We start from the raw sequence: 14,693 nt of genomic DNA on the forward strand, positions 1-14,693 counted from the left end.
CGCTGATCCCAGTGCCGGGAGGCCTCGCCGGCTCCGCTGATCCCGGGTTCGGGAGGGCTCGCGGCTCCGCTGATCCCGGTGCTGGGAGGCATATTACCCTTTTACTATATAGGATAGAGGCCTGGTGCACGGGTGGGGGCCAGCTGGTTTGCCCTGAAGGGTGTCCTGGATCAGGGTGGGGATCCCGCTTGGGTGCCTGGCCAGCCTGGATGAGGGAATGATGGCTGTTTGCAGCTGGTCACACCCCCTTCAGGGTGGGGGTCCCCACTGGGGTGCCTGGCCAGTCTGGGTGAGGGGCTGAGGGTCGTTTTCAGGCTGGTGGGTAACTGAAGCTCCCAACCTCTCCTTTTTTTTCTTTTTATTCTGGGATTTTTTTACCTTCTATTGCTGTCACTGGCACTGAGAGCCGGCTTTAGCTCTGAGGCTCGGCTCCAGCTCTGAGACCTCGGCTGCTGAAAGCAGGTATCTGAGTTTGTTTGGCTTCTATAATTGAAACACTGTTGCAACTCCAGCTCGGCCAGCTGGCTGAAAGCATGGGGTTTGTTTAGCTTCTATAATTGCAACATTGTTTCTTGGACTGCAGCTCAGAGCCCAGCAGGCAGGGAACGTTGGCTTCCTCCTTCACTGGAGCAAGCAAGCCTCCTGTTCGCTTCAGCTGCCTGACTGCCGGCCGCCATCTTGGTTGGCAGTTAATTTGCATATCGCCCTGATTAGCCAATGGGAAGCGTGTCGGAGGTACGGTTAATTACCCTGTTTGTCTATTATTAGATAGGACTAGAGGCCCAGTGCACGATATTAGTGCATGGGGCGGGGGAGGGGGGTGTCCCTCATCCCGGTCTGCCCCCTCTCACAGTCCAGGAGCCCTCAGAGGCGGGAAGCGACCCAGCAATCAGGGGAAGGCGACACCCCCATCACACCTCTGCTGCTGCCACTGCCGGCAGCTTAAGCCTCGGCTGGCCCTGGTTACCTGTGCCTTGGGTGGCCCTGAGCGGCTGGGCGGCTGGGCAGCCGCCATCCGAGGCTTACCTGCACCTCAGGCTGGCCCTGGGTGGCTGGGGGGCTGAGGGGGCTGGGGGACTCTGGAGGCAGGCGCGCAGAGCAGCCAGGCCTGGCCTTGCCATGCGCCTGCCGCCCCAGCGGGACTGAGGGGACTGGACGCTGCCATCTTTGAGGGCGTGGCAGCCAATTAGCATATTCCCTCCTAATTGGCTGTGGGCGCTGCCATCTTTGAGGGCGGGGCAGTAAATTAGCATATTCCCTCCTTATTGGCTGTGGGCGCCACCACCTTTGTGACAGCATGAGGGTCAATTAGCATATTCCCTCTTTATTAGACAGGACGGGGGAGGATAAAATAAAAAGTAGTTGCACACACACCTATAATCTATATATATAAAAGCCTAAGTGACCATTACGACCCAAAGACCAGTCGCTATGACACACACTGACCACCAGGGGGCAGATGCTCAATGCAGGAGCTGCCCCTTGGTGGTCAGTGCGCTCCCACAGTGGGAGCACAGCTCAGCCAGAAGCCGGGTTCACGGCTGGCGAGTGCAGCTGCAGTGGTGGTGGCAGGCACAATGGGAGTGGTGCCTGGCCCCGGCTTGGGCTCCTCCCCGGCCATCTGCCGCTTAGCACACTGCTACATCCCTCGTACCCCGTAAGTCTGCAGTTACAATCTCCAGAGAATGGTTGAAGCACAGACACTCGGAGTAACCAGGACAAGCCTGATGTCACTGCCAGGCTCCTGGAACTCTGCCTCAGGCATCGAGATCAAATCTCATCCCTTACCTATTGCCCTGAGCAGCAATATAACAGTGGCCACAAGATGGCAACTGACAATTGAGGTAAAAGTCAGAGAGATGGATCTGAAGGGTGGAGGTGTGGGCAACAGAGCACCCCCACCCACCAAGATTCCCAACTTTGTATTGTTCACCTCAGAGTGTCTCTTATCCAGCTCTGAGCAGTGGAAAGCATCCAGCAAGGCCCAAGGTGTCCAACAGGGACCTCCTAGCCAGCAAGGCACAACCTTGGCCATAGAAGGGACATTTGGAAATACTTTTTCAGGAAGCTGCAGGGAGGAGAAGAGACTCCCCACGCGACTTCTCGGTGGCTCACAGGAACGTGGAAACTCCCCAGGCATGCAGCGCGGTTCCCAGCCCACGTGCCCTTGATTTTCCTTCAATGGGCACAAATCCGTGCACCGGGCAACTAGTAACAGGCATAATATGAATACACTAAAAATACAAAGTTTATCAGAGTAACAATTTAGAAATTAATTTACGTTATAGAGAACGGGGAAAACTTCTCAGAATGAGATCTCAGCTGTTATCTGAAGATTAGAATAAGACTTGCACCAAACCAAGGTAAAGGGAGGTGAGAATCATTAGAGAAAAATTCCAGAGAAAAAGAACAGTTAAAGGAGATTATGAGACATTTATAAAACAGAGTACAACCAAATACCATAAATTAAAGATAATTAAAATCTACAGAAAAAGACATCAAGACCAGCTGGGTTCTCAGCAGATTCTTAATCTTTCAAGAACATAATTCAAATAGTATTGAATCACAGAAAAATGTTCCAATTCATTCTATGAAGTCAGAATAACTCAATACCAAATCTAATAAAGGTAGTACACAAAACCTACCATAAAACAATTTCACTTAAAAGTTAAATGTAGAAATTCTAAGTTAAAAAATCAAATTAGACAATAAAGTCCAGCCACATATCCAAAAAGTTATACTTTTATAATTTATTGCTGAAATGGAAGGATGGTTCAACATAAGCCAATATACCAACATATTAAGGAGGAAAAAAATCTTATGATTAATATCAGATGCTAAAAAGGCATCTGGTAAAATTCAGCCACTATTTTCAATAAAAACTCTATGAAAAACAATAGAAAAAAATTAAACATTTTTTGGGGAAAAGAACAATAGCAACTGAAGAGCAAAACACTAAAACTATTTCAAATAAAATTAAGATTATACACACACACTATATATATATGTGTGTGTGTGTGTGTGTATATGTATATGTATATATATATATATATATATATATATACAGAGAGGAGAGAGAGAGAGAGAGAGAGAGAGAGAGAGAAATGTACATGTAGATTACTTCTATATGGAAATTTTATGATCTATGGAAGGGATCCAACAAGAGTGGTTAGGCTGAAAACAGGGTGCAAAATGGACAGATAGGGGCGGAATAGGAAGGAGACTGCTCACAGGAAACTTTCAAAATTATTTTAGTCATATAAATGTTATTACTCATTCAATAAATCAAATGAATAAAATTAGGAATTAGAGCAGGAAGCCCACTAAGTCCTTTATAATTCAACACTGACTTGAAGACTATAGTACACACAAGTACTGGAATGAAAGAGAAAAAATTATCTTTTGCGAATGATTTGATGGGATACATAGATAACTCAAACAACTCTAGTAAAAGAAAACTAAAATTAAAACAATAAATTGAGGTGTGATATAATACACTTAAAATAAAAATTTTCCCTAGTTTAGCAGGAAACACCTAGAAAAATATTTCATTCACAGTATTAACTTTTCCCCATATGTATGAATAACTATATCAAGAAATAACCCCAACAGATTTTAAAATGTCAATATAAGATCTTAAAGCTATAAAGGAGCAAGTCCAAGAACCACCAAGAACACTGAAAAGGAGAAAACCAAAAGTGGACTTCACTGACCAGATACTGAAATATTATTAAAATCAATATGACACATGCATAGGAACAGACACACAGATGAGTGGAACAGAATAAATAAATATGCAGGGTGGGTCAAAAGTAGGTTTACAGTTGTTCATATGGGAAATAATACAATAATTAATAAATAATAATACAAGAATGAACTGTGTTATGTGTACTCACAACTGTAAACCTATTTTTGCCCTACCCTGTATATTCCACCACATATGAGAAAATGTACAAGTCAAAGGTTAAATTTTAATTCAGCAGAAAAGGATAATTTTTCTTAAATGATCATCACAAAAGTAGTTTTACCTTGCAAAAAAAATTAGATTTTTATCATACAGTGTCTATGTATGTATGTATATGTGTGTGTGTGTTTGTGTGTGTGTGTGTGTGTGTGTGTGTATATATTAGAGGCCCGTTGCATGAAGAGATTCGTGCAACAGGCCTTCCCTTCCCCTGGCTGCCAGCACCGGTTTTCCTCCGGCACCCGGGACCCAGGCCTTCTCTCCAGCCGGAGCCTTCAGTATTCGCGGCTCTGGATGGAGCCTTGTCTTCGCTCCTCCGCTTCGCCCCTACGTATGCAAATTAACCGCCATCTTTGTTGGGTTAATTTATATACTCTCCTGATTGGCTGGTGAGGATAGCAGAGGGACGGTCAATTTACATGTTTGTCTATCATTAGGTAAGATGTATATGTGTGTATATATCCTATCTAATAAAGAGGTAATATGCAAACTGACCATCACTCCAACACACAAGATGGCCGCCCCCATGTGGTCAAGGATGGCCACCCCCTTGTGGACACAAGATGGCTGGCAGGGGAGGGCAGTTGTGGGCAATCAGGCCAGCAGGGGAGGGCAGTTGGGGGGGACCAGCCCTGCAGGAGAGGGCAGTTGGGGGGTACCAGCCCTGCAGGAGAGGGCAGTTGGGGGCGACCAGGCCGGCAGGGGAGGGTAGTTGGGGGGACCAGGCCTGCAGGGGAGGGCAGTTGGGGGGGACCAGGCCGGCAGGGGAGAGCAGTTAGGGGCGACCAGCCATCAGGGGAGGGTAGTTAGGGGCTATCGGGCCGGTAGGGGAGCAGTTAGGCATCGATCAGGCTGGCAGGGGAGTCGTTAGGGGGTGATCAGGCTGGCAGGCAGAAGTGGTTGGGAGCCAGCAGTCCTGGATTGTGAGAGGGGTCCCAGATTGGAGAGTGCAGGCTGGGCTGAGGGACAACTTCCCCCTCCATGCACGAATTTTGTGCACCGGGCCTCTAGTATATATAACCTCCAGGTGGAATTAAAACAAATGTAAAAAATAACAGCGATACATTCTATAACAAAATTTAGAAGATGATATGCCTTCCAAACATTCTTAATAAGAAGCAGGAACTTTAAAAGGTAGACATAAGGAATTTAAAATTTCCTGTTATAGAAAAAACTATAAACCAATGAAGCGATTAGATCAGAAAAAAAAAATCTGACATGTAGAGAAAAAAGCAGATAGATCCAAGTTGTCAAGTTTAAAAACAACAACACTCAGACTTACTTGAAATCAGTGAATCAGCAATTAGTCTAACAATGAAATACAGTGGAACCTTAGTTCTCAAACTTAATTTGTGCAGGAAGGCTATTCGAGAAGCAATTTGTTCAAACACCAAATCATTTTTTTCCCATTAGAAATAGTGTAAATTGAACTAATTCATTCCAGACCCCAAATGATTCCATTTTAACCTTTCTTATATATAATACATGTCTAAGGTACTGTTTAATCTATAAACAAACACTTCTTAAATTTATCAAACTACCCCCAACTAGCCTTAAAGGAATCACGTTCAGCACTCATTCCAGGGGTATCTTTTAGGAAGTCAGTATGCAGCACTTCACTTTTTCATATCACTGCCTCCAAAATGCTGTCACTGGTTAACTGCTTTTTGCTTATCCAATTCAACAACAGTTTTCTACCTCTTCAATTGCCTGTGATGATTGTTTCTTTTACACCCTTAGCAACATTAGCACTCTTGATGGCCACATTATGTTTTAAAATTGTGCTAATCATCCATTTAGCTAGTGACAAAAGCAAAAACAAACAAACAAAAAATCCACAAAAATGTTCACAGCACAATTTCCTAAGATGTCAGCAAGGCAAGGTTTAGCTGTAAAGTCATACTGGCCCATTCTCTCAGTGGCCTTAGAGATGATTTTTGTTATGCTGATGTATTAGCAGGAAAGGTTTGTCTGGAGAATTAATGGAGACATTTTTTTTTTTCCTGAACAACTTGGTAGAGAACCGAATCTTTCAAGATGGGAGATATTCGAGAACTGAGATTTGACTGTATCACTTTAGCAAAAATTTAAAAGATTGATAATATCTCAAGAGGGTACTGCTGTATTTCACTGATCTAAATGTTAATTATGACATCCTTTTGGAAAGCAATCTGGCAACATATAGAGTGTCCTGCCAAAATATGTGCACACTTTGAATAATTGTAAAGGCAGTGTTCATTAAAATACATTTCACTTTCAAAATTGAGCTATCAACTGTTAAAGTGTGTACACATTTTTGGGACACCCTGTATATCTAAATATGTACATACCCACACATAAATACACATATATCTAAGTATATGAGCATGGAGAGAAAAAGGAAATGAAGTTGAGGTGAAGGATGGGTATGTATAAGAAATACAGGTTAAAAAAGATAAATGCACCCTGGCTGGTATGGCTCAGTTGGTTGGGCATCTCCCTGGGCACAAAAAGGTTGCTGGTTGAATTCCAGGTGAGGGCACATGCCCAGATTGTGGGTTTGATCCCTGGTAAGGGGCATGCAGGAGGCAGCCGATGCTTCACTCTCACATTGATGTTTCTCTCCCCCCTCCCCCACCTCTCCTTTCCTCGCTCTCTAAAAATCAATTAAAATGTGTTTTTTAAAAGAAAGGACAAATGCATCTCTGAAATGGGTAAGTGCATACATTTATGTAATGAAATTACAAAAGTTCTTATCAGAAATGGACTCAATTATCAAATGATTAGTTTAGGGTTGTCAAAATCCTACACAAAGTCAGCCGGAACAATGATGAAGCCTACTATCAGCATTGTTGACCCCTGAAGAAAAATATAACCCAGAAAATGCACTGAGAGTAAAACCTGTAGATGCTGTGTTACCCACAGGTGGTAAGAAGGCTCTTTTTACCCTAGTTTTTCTCTTTAACATAAAACGTAGTTAAATGTATAAGGTAAAAGAAAAGATGAACTTCGAAACACACACAATAAAAGATGCCTGCCTCCCATTCTGAACTCTATTTTTCTCTTCCACCCAGACACCAGCCACAATTTCTTCATACAACTTTGTACACATGTGAGTATAACTTTAGGATAAATTCCCAGCAAAGGAATTGTTATGACAAAGAGTATATACATTTAAATTACGATAGACAGATATCATCAAATTGCCTCCCAAAGAGGCACCCACCTTCGGGAAATGCTTAATTGTGAATCCAGTATGTCAGTGGTGATTTACAATTGAATTTACATTGTGCAGTTGAGCATGTTTCTGTTTCACTCAATAATGGTAAACAAAGGGCAGAATATTTAACTCAAGGAATAACGACTTAAGAAACAAGGAGTGTAAGGCTCTGGGAAGAAAACAAAACCTAAGAGTGAAGAGTTAGCTTAGCTATAGCATGGGCAGCAAGCAAACCATCAATGCAAACACCAATTAGTGAGACCCTTAAGACCCTTAAAGCCCAGATTTGGATACCAAAAAGAAGTCTCACAAGTTTGAAACAGCTGTTACAGAGCCCTTTCATTTCTCTTTTAGCACTTCACACAGAACCCAGTATTATCCATCTGAAATATGTATTTAAAATAAAACAAGAAATATGTTAAAATACAGAGGTACACAAGCCTCACGATCCCATGTGTTAGATACTATTACTACATCCAATTTATAGATGAGGAAGTGAACCTTCTTCTGGACTAGAAAAACACACACAAATATATAATAAACATAATACATGGAGGTTATAAAAAATTCATAAAACTCCACTGTAACAAATACAAAATGAACATCCCTACCCCTTACCTCTGAGTCCTTCTGTCCAAAGATAAATACTATTAAGCTTCCTGTGAATCCTTACAAAGATAAATAAATGTACATAGACCTGCAAATATCTAACATACAAGTTTAATGTGGTTTTTAGAAACCTTTTCTTATGAAAGTTTGTAAACATGTACAAGGGCAGAAAGAACGGAGTAATAAACATGTATGAACCCATTATCCAGCCTGAATAATGAACCAATCCCCTCCCTGCTCCCCTAGATACTTCCAAGGAAATTCCACACATTTTGTCATTCTAAGCACACAACTATTAGAAAGCTGTAATAGCTGGTTTCCAAATCCACAGTAGATTAGACATGAAAATTTAGAAAGGGGTTGGGGAAAAGGCTTTACCACAAGAAAAAAATGATAGCTGCCTTAAAAGAAAAAAATAAATGAAAACAACTATTTAATTATAAATGCAGGGTGGGGTAACAGTAGGCTTACACTTGTGAGTATGTGAAACACAGAATTAATTTATTGTATTATTATTAATTACTTATTGTCTATATGAACTGTAAACCTACTTTTGCCCCACCCAGTACATACATGTAACAAAGACACATCAAAAAGAATAATGTTCAGGAATTTTGTTTCAAAAAGGCAGGAAAGTATGTGATACATTTGTTTTTAAAAATTTAAATGGTTAAAAGAAAAGTTTACATTTCAGGAAGTTAACCAGAAGTTCTTTTCACTTATGTCAAACATTTTTTTATTTCCCTTAAACAATGCCAGATAAATGAGGCCTTACACAATTAGCTGTGATTTGAGAGGACATGGAGAGTTTAAGATAAAGAATGGTTGGTGACATGTGAAGAAAACAGAACCACTGATATTTGGATTTTAAAACTCAGATTATATTATTAATCTCTCAAATAATGCCTCTAGGAAGTTTAAAATGGTAAATAAACTATTTAATGAATACTTCCTTGGGTAAATGCTTTAGACATACAGACTCATTTAATCTCACAATCCCCTGAGGTAGGTAATTAAGACAAGATACTACTTGCCCCAGGTGAATCAGCTAATAAACTTCCTTTTCTTATTAGAACTGGAGCTATGGTTGAAGTACTTGTGTTAGGCTTCACCTTTCTTCAAAATACAAGATTAGGTATACTATTTATTTTCATTCTCTGGAGCAAAGGTTTAATTGTGACAGGTACTATGCAACAAACTGAACAACAGATATACTCCTAAATATCTGATGATGCTTTTTAAAAAATATCTAATGATGTCTGCATTATTTTACTCATTATGATTCATGATTAAAGGTACGCATGTCACATATGGTAATTTCTATTCCAAAAGAGTTATTACATATACTACTTGTTAAATTTCTAAAGATCTATGGATACTTATATAGCTTTCTCTACATTTCCACTGACAGGGAAGTTTTAATGGAGTTTTACTGCTAACGATCTTCCTTTTATGATTCTAAAACTGTTTCTTGTAACTTCAACCCACTCATCTGGTTAAATCAATAAAGACTAAATTTCTTCTTTCTCTTCCACAAGGCAGCCTTTTAATATCTGCATAATCTTTGCAAACAGTCTCCATGCAAAATATTCCCAGTCTTGATTCTAGTTTGACATGGTTTTATTTGCCATTATCCTTTCTTCTCTTAAAAAGTGACTCACCAAATTCAACACAAGACTCCTCCAGAGTGCCTAACCAGAGCAGGACACAGGGAACTATTAGTTCTCCTGCTTTGGACCTAAAATTATTCCTTTCTTCCACCACCAATTCATTTTTGTGTGTATTAAATTTGCAGGTAAAAGTCTTTGGCATATTAATTCAAGAAGCAGTGGTGAAACATTTATGATGTAACTGAACCAGGCTTTCCTTTCCCAGGCTCCCTTTCCCTAAACCCAGCTTTGTTTTTGGGGACACACACACACACACACACACACACACACACACACTAGTTTCTTTATGACTTCTGGAAAGGGGTCTCGATCAGCAGTCGCCAATGGGTGGCCCGTGAGGTCTGAAAGGTTGGCGACCGCTGCTCTAGATGACTATACTTCACTGCTAGATGACCTTAAAGCTTTATCAATAAACACAATCAGAAGAGCTACATGACTGACTGCCACATGCTCCCCAGAATTTACTATGATAGTCTAGTACAGGAATTCTAGGTTTTGACTACTTTCAGCTATGTAGTGGTTTTTTATGTTACCCTCAATATGTTGTTTACTTTTTTCCATTCTAAGATAATAATATAACCTGAAAATACAAATACACATTTCCCTATTAATAGCAGGTTAGTGATAAACTTTATTGAACTATGTTGTGAAATGTTAGGAAAGACTAACTCTTAGGTCAGAGGCTGAGCCACCATCTCTGCCTCTAAAGGCGGCCTCCAACCATTAGCACCTTTGTACCTTTGTAGTCAGTTTAGTTTCTGAAAGAGTTGCATTTGTGTACCCTGTGGCTTGATTTCACATTTTTTTGATTCATTTAAGTTCAAAACATATCTATGGACCAGCTGCTGTTTATACTACAGTATTTAGCATTCCCTACTATTAAAGTTTCAGGGTGTTGTATTCCCATGGGGTTGTTACTGTTAAATTACACATGACCCTACTCCATTCAAATTTTTACCTGCAAATATGTTATAGCAAGCAACACTTTCTCTCTAGGCCAGACTAGAATAGTTGTTCTCCAACTGTGCTGTGCATCAGAATCACATGGGTGTATTTTTGTTGTTGTTAACACTGGTCCCCCATATTCTCCCCCTTTGCCCATCTCTACCCAGCCCCTGTCTCCTCTCCCTTGGCCTTCACCACACTATTGTCTGTGTCCATGGGCTATTCATATGTTCTTTGACTAATCTCTTCACCTTCATTTATCCAGTCTCCTCAAACCCCCTCACCTCTGAGATCTGTCTGTCTGGGAATACATCCTAAGAATCCCAAAACACCAATCAGAAAGAATATATGCACCCCTAAGTTCATAGCAGTTATTATTTACAATAGCCAAGATCAGGAAACAGCCCAAGTGTTCAACAGTAGACAACTGGATGAAAAAGCTGTGGTACACTTACACAAATACTGCCCGGCTTTAAAAAAGAAGGAAGTTACCCTTTGCAACAGCATGGATGAACTTGGAGATTATTATGCTAGGTGAAATAAGCTAGTCAGAGAAAGACAAGTACCATATGATCTCACCTATATGTGAAATCTAACGAACAAAATAAACTGACTAACAAAACAGAACCAGAGCATGGATACATGGATGTCTTTTAAAAGCACAGAAACCCTAGCCAACTCTGGAATTACTGAATCCAAATACCTGGAGGTGGAGGTCCAAACATATTTTTAAATAGCTCCCGAGGTAATTCTACTTGGAAACTACTGGTCTAGAGGACAAGAAAGAACTCTAATAATGCAATACTGTATCTCTTGTGTAAATGCAATGTTTAGGCATAAAGATAATTTTGAGCATAACATCACTCACAATAACACCTATTTTTTTCCATATCAACATTCCAACCTAAATAGATTTAATTAGTTATTCATAATTGAAGGAAAATTAGGTCCAGGATAGGAGAAGCACTTAAGGTATGTCTACTTCAAGGAAATTTATTTAAGAGTCATTGGTCAAAGCCACTCATAAATATTTCCAAACTAGTCATCTTATATAGTAAATACCTCTACTCATCTTACATAGTAAGTACTTGACCCAGCCAAGGAGTTCTCTTAGCCCCTTAGAAATGGAATGCCCTCTTCCCCCTTTCCAGCCTCAGTGACCCATACAAATAAGACAGCAACACCTCCCCCCCGAAACTCTCTGCTAGTAGAGTACTATAAATATACTTGCTATACTATATTATAATTCATACACAAATCTGTCTTTGTCTACTAAAATGTGAGATTTAAAAGCAGGGATTATTTCTTGTCAATTGTAGTTCCAGCTCCTACCAATGTGCTAGCAACATTGTAAGCAGTAAATAAATCTGATTAGTGAAGAAAGAAAATAAAATGCCTATTTTCAAGTCTCATTCAACTAGAATAATCTTTAGGGTTCTGATGCTAAAAACACCAAAAGATTTTATGTTACTAAATTTTAAAATAATGCAATTGGAACATTTTCCTAAGACAATTGATAAGCATTTATTAAGAATCAGCTATAAGCTAAATGCTGTGCAAGTGGAAAGGATACAAAAAAAGGACGTTGCTCTTGATAGTTGGGTAAGTAATATGTGTATTCCCACAACCAATGAGACTTCTTGTCATTGGTTTACAATCTACATCACAGAGCCCTTGGAGCCAAACTCTAAGACTTTTGATGCCCCCCAGGTAGCTAAATTACTAGACTGAGAATTCATGAGTTCAACAACTCCATGTTCCTTAATCTATGACAGTTTTCCAGAGTTCAATACAAAAGGAAAACTTAAAATCTGAATGGCAGTCTTCTATCATCATTATAAATAATTTTAAAAGTCTATGTGACTATCATTCAAAAAAGGAACTATCTCTTGGACTAAAACACATACAAACACTATTCCTATTGTCATATACCTAGAATATTTTGATGTAAAAGTTTACTCACAGAATCAATCCAGATGCCCTGATCTATTGCTCATTCATGTGGCTTTTGAAGCTCTACTCTTTTTTTGCAGGCAAAGTATATAATACACTGATAAGCAATTTCCAGAGCAAAACTTGTGCTTCTGCACTTCTGGAACAGCCAATATCTTCCTACTCATTTTGCATTTTCCCTATCCCAGCAGTTTCCCAATGCATAATAAATGAAATAATTGTAGAATTAGAGTAAGAAATTTCATTAAGCTAGACTAAAGTGAATCATAAAATCTTATGTTAAGCTTGAATTGATGTTAACAATGTTTTCCAATCACCTCAGCTTTACAGATAAAAAAAATATCGATAATAGGAGCCAGAAACCCTGGCTCCCAGGGTAGTGCTTATACTAATTTACCTATGAATAAAAGCAAAAATTCCAGCCAGTCTTTCAAAAACTTAGGGTATATTAAATGCATGTCTTTTTAAGAAAAACTATACAATGAGATAATTTTTAGGTTTCCACTATCTCTAGGCACTTCTTTTTATGCCTCAATCCTGAACAATCTTGTATTTATTCACTTATGCTTTCAACAAATATTTACTGAGCACTTATTACATGCTAAGCACTGGCAAATATAGCAATGACAAAACAAAATCACTGTTCACATAAAGCTTACATTCTGTGATCATAATAGGTACAATAGAAAAAAATAAAGCTGAGAAATAATTTAGGGATTGTGGGTGGTGGGGTTACAATTTTAAATAAGATGCTCAGAGAAAGCCTCAGTGAGAGCGTTAAAACAGAGTAAAGCCTTGAATGAAGTTAGGAAGCAAGTCATGTAGACATAAGGAAAAGAATACTCAAGATCAAGACCTTGAAACAGAAATTATCTATCATGTGAAAGAACAGCACCAAGAACAATGTGGCTAGAGTTGCATGAGCAAAGGGTAATGTATTAGAACACGAAATCGGAGAAGTGAGGGCTACTGGGAAGGGCCAAATCAGAGAGGAAGCTACAGTTGAAAATTCCTACTAAAAAATACTAAATATTGCCCAGGCTGGCATGCTCAGTGGTTAGAGCGCCAGCCTATGCACCAAAGGATCATGGGTTTGATTCTGATCAAGGGCGCCTACCTGGGTTACAGGTTCTATCCCCAGCCCCAGTCAGGGCGTGTGAGGGAGACAACCGATGTGTATGTGTGTGTGTGTGAGTGCGCGCGCGCCCTCCCCTCCCCCCCAGTCTCTTCCTCCTTTCCACTCTCTGAAAATCAACAGAAAAAATATCCTCGGGTGAGGATTAAAAAAAAATAAAAAATATTAAAATTATCTTAGATAGAGATTAAATCAAGGGCCTTACTAGCAATGATCCAATTGAATAGGAAACAGCATGAAATGCTAATGGTAGAATTTATGATATCAGCAGATTAGTAGAGATGTTATTTTTGGACATTCCCAGCATCCATTAAATTGTACTTCAGAGAGCATTATCAACTACTCTTAAGACTAGCTTTGAAGCATCGCCTTGTCAATTTACTAGGAAGTGAGTGCTGAAACAAGGATTAGAAGGCAGAGGATGAGGGAATTCACATGCTCTCTATTGAAAGAGAAGTGGAGAAGTGTTTTACCTCCCCTATCTCAGGAGGATATGCTAATATATAATTCAAAATAAGGAGGTAGCCAATCAAATAATATTCTACAACTAAAAGTGGAATACAAATTCCAGGGAGCCAACTTTTGCTGTACCCCAATACTCATAATACTGTAAGCATCCCAAGGACAACAATAGTTTCTCTTATTTTCTACATTGCCAGTCTACTCCAGTCATTTTAGGGCTCACATTTTGTACTGCCTGAGGAAACCTACAAAAGCATCGAGTCATGAGAAAAGGCTCTTCTGAGCTCTCCCAACCTGACTTAGGAAACACACAGCTTTCTCACACTCCTGTCTTTAAAACCTGAGGCTGCAGATAACCATCACATGTTCTCTACTTCTTTTGTTCCTCTATATCTCCCATTCCCAGCAATGTACTGCACTCCAGAATCATAATGGTGTACCTCAATTTTATCTGCTAAAGTCTCCATATATTTCAGATCCCTTATTCTAAATTATTTTCGCCAGATTATCTCCTGACAAGCTCATGCGTTCTCAAACTATCATGACAATTACAAAGTATAATGCATCATACAAACACATAGTATTAATATTTTAAGTTACTTATTGTAAGATACCAAATACAACTAGCTATCAAAAGCATCTTCCATACTATAGATTTCTATCTGATTATAGGTGGCAAGACTTCTTCAATCTTTGGAATAATTTCCAGACTCAAATCAGTTTTAATTTTTTGAACATTGTCTAACCAACATGAAG

The sequence above is a fragment of the Myotis lucifugus genome, unplaced genomic scaffold (assembly GCF_000147115.1).
Source record: "Myotis lucifugus unplaced genomic scaffold, Myoluc2.0 scaffold_1, whole genome shotgun sequence".
In the NCBI taxonomy this organism is placed as follows: Eukaryota; Metazoa; Chordata; class Mammalia; order Chiroptera; family Vespertilionidae; genus Myotis; species Myotis lucifugus.